The sequence below is a fragment of the Melospiza melodia genome, chromosome 17 (assembly GCF_035770615.1).
Source record: "Melospiza melodia melodia isolate bMelMel2 chromosome 17, bMelMel2.pri, whole genome shotgun sequence".
Lineage (NCBI taxonomy): Eukaryota > Metazoa > Chordata > Aves > Passeriformes > Passerellidae > Melospiza > Melospiza melodia.
In genome coordinates this window covers 16,310,370-16,316,865 of record NC_086210.1, presented here as the reverse complement: position 1 = coordinate 16,316,865, position 6,496 = coordinate 16,310,370, and the positions used below count along the sequence as shown (strand labels likewise).

The window sequence follows — 6,496 nt, the reverse complement described above, 5'->3', positions numbered from 1 at the left end:
ATGTCCCTTGTTCCCCTTGTTCTCCCACATGTTGGGTTTGGGGCCGGGCTCCGCTCTGGGGTGTCCCACAGGGAAAGCTCTGGGAGGGCAGGGGCAGCAGGAGATGGGGGATCTGGCACTGGGGGCTGTTGGAGGATGGATTGTGTTGGAGTGGGGGCTGTCCCCACAGGGTCCCCAGGTGCCTTTGTCTCCCTGGCTGCCCCCTTTGGCCCCCCAGGTGCCTGGGCCCTTCCAGGGCCAGCTGCCCCGTGCAGGAAGCTGGAGGAATGCCGGGCAAGGGGGCTGGATCTGTGCCACAGGTGGGGTGGGATGGACTCTGTGCCAGGGCTGGGCTTGTGGCCAGGGCTGGGGGCTGTGCCAAGCCGGGCTTTGGCCTGGGGGCTGGCAGGGAGGGTGCAGGGAGGAGTCCCGGCAGGGATAAAGGTGCTCCTCACCTGCTGCAGCCTCAGGCAGAGCTGCCCAGAGCCAGAGGAAGATGAAGGTGGCTGTGCTCAGCGTGGCCCTGCTCTTCTCCATCCTGCTGTGCCCCCCGGCACAGGCCAAGGTGAGGCACCAGCCAAACGCTGTCCCCACATCCTGCCCTTTCTGGCCTCCCGTCCCACCCTTTTGGTCCCTCCTCTGTGTCCCATTCAGGGTCCCCAGCTGCCCTCCCACTGACCATTCCTGAGGTCTTTCCTTTCATGTCCCCCCCTCAATCCTTTGTCTTTCTTCCTGGCCACTGCAGAGGGGTCCCCCTGTACAATTCCCTAACTCACTCCCCACTCCCACACCATCTCCCAGTACTGTTGGTTTTGTCCCCACCTGTCCTCATTCTTCTGTCCCCACCAAGCCCCTCCCTTGCACTCCCATGTCCCTACACCTCAATTCCTTTCTCCTCCCCTGTACCTCACACCCTGCTCCTTCCACACCCCCAGCCCTGTCCCCTGGGCCCTCAATTGACCCCAGATCAGTGGTTTTGGGTCTTCCCCCACCTCAAACAGATCTCCTTGGAGGCCCTGAATTCCCATCCCTCTGCCTGCGCCCTGCTCCCTGCACCCATGTGTCCCCCCACAGCCCCACAAGGTCCAGTCCGGACCCAGCCTTTGTTCTCCTTTCCAGGCACTCCTGAAAGGAACCCAAGATGATCTGCGGGAGGTGAGTGGGCTGCTGGCATATCAGGGCATCCCCTCAGGGAATTGGGGGACAGTGGTGTCCCCCTATCCCTTGCTGGCACTGGGGGCATCCCAGTGACCAGCGAGGTCTCCTGGTCTCTCTGCAGTTGGATTTAGACAATGTCGTGGTCCTGGAGACGCCTCTGGTAGGTACCACAAGTTCTGCCGGCACCAGACCCTCCCATTGCATGGCCACCACAGCCCAGGCCATCCCAGTGTGTCCCAGCACAGCCCAGTGCACCCCTCCTGACAGCCCAGACAATGCCCTGCCCCAGGGCTCCTCCCCAGTGAAGCCTTTGCCCAGGGCCCTGCTGCATTCCCATCCCTGTCACCCCAGGACCCCCTGGATGAGCCAGGACGCAGCCCCTGCCCCAGCTGTGCCTCTTGGCCCAGAGCCCAGTGCTTCTGGGCAGCAGCACAGCGGCTCCTGCACCCCATTGCTGCCACAGCCCCTTCCCCAAGGCCCCCCTGCTCTCCCCTGCCTCCAAGTGCAGCCCGGTGCCCCCAGTGTGTCTCTAATGCTGCCTTTGTCCCCAGCCCCCTGTGGCTGAAGAGCTGCAGGCTCTCCTGCGGCAGAAGCGCCTGGCTGCCTCTCTGGATGCCTAGGTGAGCCGTGCCTGCAGGGACAGGGCTGGAGACAAAGCCCAGCCATGGCCCAGTGGGCTCCAGAGCTCACCTTCTGGGGTTTGTCTTTTAGGGTTGGAAGGACCAGTGTCCTTTTTCCTCTCCAGTGGCATGAGGTGATGATCATCACTGGAGAAAACCCCTGAACTCTTTGAGCCCTGGGCCATTTCCCCTGAAGAATCAATCATCAAGAATCAATAAACCCTTTGAGCAAAGCTTTGCTCTGTGTCCATGTGTGTCCATGGATCTGGATTTCCTCCTTTCCAGTGGTCCAGGGAAGTCAGGCCAGGTCTGGGCTTTGCTGCCTTTACACAGTCGGTGCCTTCCCCCAGACAAATGGTGTGTTGGGAGTTGTGCAGAGTCCAGGGGGAGTGGGTTGACTGGGGGGATGGGTGTCCAAGTGGTGAGAAAGGCGGTGGTTCACTGTCAGCGTGGTAGGAATGGCCTGGGTTTAGAAGAAAAAGAAATAATTTCAAAGAAACTTTCTTTTACAACTTTTTCTCCCTGTGAGAAATCACTGTTTACTTCTCAATATTTTGAAAGGTCTATTAAACACTTAATAAAACTTACAAGAAAGGGACTAAATAAGGAAAAAATTATGGTGCTGGGAGCCTCCCCCACTTCGTGGCTGGTAACCACGTGGCTGGCTCATCCACACAATGGCTGCTCTCCCTTTTATATCCTTGCTGTTGCAACAGGCAGCCCGAGCTCCTCCCAAAGGCTGTCTGTTGACTCTTGGTCGCTGTCCATTGGTGTAGACTGCTTTCTTGGAACTGGATTGGAGGACAGGTGGTGCTAAGCCTTGCCCCTTAGGAACAATTTACCCCTCCCCAAATGCCCGGACTACCAAGATCATCCCGGGATAACAATGCTGGGCGGGGGGAACACATTGCAGTAACATAACTATACATCTGTACAACTTCTCTTAACATACTTATCATGTCCCGCCTTTAATTGGGAGAGCCAAACATCTCATTACTCATCTCTAACACTGTGGCGTTCACATTCTCTGAAAAAATCCCTTTGCCCAGGATTTTTCTCCTGGGAAGCTGAGACACCTCAGAGAAAAAGGAAAACAAATCTTATCTCATTTGCTTCTCCTGTGTTGTGCTCATGTGCAGAATGTGTTTGGAGATTGTTTACCCACAGGTGATTTGTTTGATTGGATTCTGGTGGGAGTTATTTTGTCTTGTTGGCCAATTATGGCCAGGCTGTGTCAAGACTCTGGAAAGAGTCAGGAGTTTTCATTATTATCTTTTGAACATTCACTAAGTATCCATTCTGCATTCTTTAGTATAGTATAGTATAGTATTCTTTAATAAAATATAGTATTGTAAAATAATAAATTAGCTTTCTGAGAACATGGAGTCAAATGCAACATTGCTGCCTTCGTTGGGAATCCCTGCAAATACAATATAACACCCCCAAAATTCTTGATTTACTCAAAAGAATTTAAATGCCAAAAAAAATCTTCATATGTCAAAAGTAGGTTGAAATTATTTATTGGTCTGGAAATTTGGTACCCTGGCAGGACGGGGCTGCTGGGTCTACCTGTCTGCAGGGCCCTGCGGGGCTGTGGGGTTTCCTGGGTGAGGGGCCCTACACGGTCACCCGTAATGCCTGGCCACAGTGGGGTAGAGCCACCACGGTGTCCTGGGAAAGGGCGAGTGGTTCTACCTGGCTCTGGGGTCGTTCTTGGCCGCTGAGTCCATCGGCTCCAGCAGGACTTGGGTGAATTTTGGGGTGGGCCAGGTGGACCAGTTGTTCCCGGCCATCCTGAGAGCTCACCTGGGCTCAGTCATGTTCGCTGACTCCAGTTCCAATACTGAAGGAACGACTGGTGCTGGCAGCACCCCAGGGAAGTCTCACAGCAGAGCTGGCACAGGGCATTGCCCTGGCAGAAGGGCAGGGAAAATGTCTTGGCCATGAGCAGCAGAATGGCGAGAAAGCCCCTGGTGCAGGAGTTGCCCACCCCAGCAGGTTGAAGGCAGGGTTGCATTCCTGCTGTCCTGGCAGTGAAATTCTGAGCAGAGGGCACAGAGGTGTCTTCTCCACGGGGCTCACAGGTGACACCGAGATGCTGTTGGGGAGCTGAGCCCTGCCTGAGGGCAGACTCAGCCCAGCAGGAGCCCCAGGCTGACACCACGCTGGAATCCACACCTGGCTCAGGGGGCCGCAGTGCCATGAGTGGGGAACAGCTTCCCCTGAAACAGGGAGAGCTGAACTTTGGAGCCACCTGCTTCACAGCAGGAATGGTGTCAGCATCAGGGAGCAGACTAAAGAGGAAAGGGAGGCCTTCGGTGTGAGATTCTGAGGAAGATTTATTCCTCAAAGGTAAGAGGCACCAAAGAGCCTCAAACACCAGTGTGCTCAGGATTTTATACAGCACTAGAACTGTGGGTGGGCACGATCGCTGAACCAATAGGGAATCAGGGAGGGAGGAGCAAAAGGAGGGGAATACATCTCAGGGGCCAATGGGATAAGGGGGGTGGTGGGCAGGTCACATGGACCAATGGGGCATCATCCACGAGGGGAATTCCTGAGGGGCGGAACCTGCAGGGGAGGGGTTTACAGGAGACTGACAGGGAAGGGTCCAGAACAGGGGCAGAGTTTACAGGGATGGATAGGGAAGGCACTGGAATACAGGGTGGGGATTATAATGATTGAACGGTAAAAGGGGAGGGATATAACCTGGGAATAATCCAGCTTGGGGAAAGACAACAGACAGGGGGTGAACTGGAACAGACCATCCAAAAAGCTATGAAATAAAAGGGCACTGCAACAGCGCCCGATAAAGCGGGATGCAGGACACATTTTATGGTGCAAAAAGAAAGGATCAATCCTGTGCTATTTTTATACGGTCTTTTTATAGGGTAAAAAGACCGTATAGGCCTTTTTGAAGGGTTTTTTAAGAACATCCCCTGTCTATCCCCAGTTGGTCAGCAACAAGTTGTTACCCTGTATTGATTAGTCACTCAAACCCCTGGTGTGTATGTGCAGGAAAAGTTGTTTGTGAGAGATAGTCTTCATTTTTCTATCTAAAAGAGAAAAAACGGTTTATACAGGTGGCTGGTGTTTATCACAGTCTTACAGCTCTTTTTCAGGGAAAGTAGGTTGTTTTCCACAGTCCTAGAGCTCTGTCTCAGGAAAAACAAGTTGTTTTTCCCTGCTCCACAACTCTGTTCTCACAAAGAGTTGTCAGCTTTCTCATGGCTTCTGCCTCTTGCTGGGATTTATTAAAAGGCCTTCAAAGGATTCACTTTGAGCAGGTCAAGAGCCCAGCCGAGGCTACACTCAAAATGGATGACTGGTCAGGTGTTTTCACACTTTCATAAGGTTTGGTCCGTTTAAATATTGGGCTTAGTTGTCCAATTACAGCCTCAGGTTATGCAGTCCCATCATCCTGGTTTGCTCTCCGCAATTCGCTGTTGTTTGCACTTTTTGTGCCTGAAGCTGCAACAGTGTCTGGTTCTGGGGCTAGAAAAGGATTGTTTTGTCTGACTACACTGTGAAGAGAACTTGATAACACTGTGTATGAAGTCCAGAATTACAGACTAATGCAGTAGAGAATCTGGAAATATGACAGCTAAAACTGAAGGCATCAGCGTGTTCCATGTTCCCTTGGTTCCATGGGGATCCACAGCATCAAAATGGCCACTTGTTCCCACGAGGTTCCCTGATGTCACCGTGGTGTCCTTGGACCCACCTGGTCACAACTGACCCATGGTTCCATGAGGTTCCCCAGTGTCACCATAGTCACTATCAGAGGATGGATGAGATCAATGTCCTGAGACACTGTGGGATGAGCTGTCAATCAGTCACACAGTGGGGACAGTGCTAACCCAGCCCTGATTGCCTGAGTGATCAGAAATCCCACCTGGGGGGGAGACCCACAAAGGCCCGGAGGCTTAAAAACACGGAGCACAAGGTCAGCCCCTGGTATGGACTCTGCCCTCTCCTGGGGTTTGTGTTTCACCCACACTGGAACCCTAGGAGCTGATAGTCATAAGTGTGTCTTTCTATAGAGCATCTGTCTTTCTGGCTCTCTCTCTTTCTTCTCCTTCTAATGCTCTTTATATGGAACATTTTTGGGTACCTCAACAGCTTACATGTTCAATGATTTCTACATCAAATGAACTAAGTTAATGAAGTTACTGCTATGATAAGTATTTTCTTTGTAATTGGATGTTGCATGAAATCCTCTTCCAAAGTTTCTTGGTTTTTTGTACTTGGCCTGTAAAATTTTGTGTAATTCCTGACCTCTTGCAGATATCTGGCTGGTGTTTTTCCTGTGCACCAAACTCGAGTAAAGGTGGCAGATGAATTGGTGAGTTGGCACGCAAACCCCGAACGGAGCTCCGGGTGCATGGAGGATCGGGGCAGTGTGAGTCACGCACAATCCCTGCAGTGGGGGGACACGGGTCCCTAGCGGGGTTTAGGGTGCCCCAAGTACAGCAGCAACACTGAGGAGAGCCAAGAGGGCCCCAGTGCCCAGGGTGGGACGGCGGTGCTGGGGGTTCAGGGTGCCACCCTTCAGGTAGAAACCGTAAACCCACTGGAGGCCCCTGGGGGGATTGGGGTCACAGGGCAGGGCAAGGCTGGGCTTACAGGGCAGGGCAAGGCTGGACCTGCCCCTTGCTCCCCCACACACAAAATGTTTAGAGCCAACAATCTCCTCTGGTCGGTCACAACAGGCAGTGCTGGAGGTGAAATCCCAATTG

The 6,496-nt window shown here is 53.2% G+C and overlaps 1 long non-coding RNA gene across 1 annotated transcript; it reads left to right on the top strand.

Moving 5' to 3' along the window:
• Positions 1-387: 387 nt before the first annotated feature.
• On the top strand, positions 388-1,990 carry LOC134426038 (uncharacterized). The gene is made up of 5 exons (XR_010029836.1): positions 388-544; positions 1,099-1,134; positions 1,259-1,297; positions 1,689-1,757; positions 1,849-1,990. It is a non-coding gene; the product is annotated as an uncharacterized LOC134426038 (long non-coding RNA).
• Positions 1,991-6,496: the final 4,506 nt, after the last annotated feature.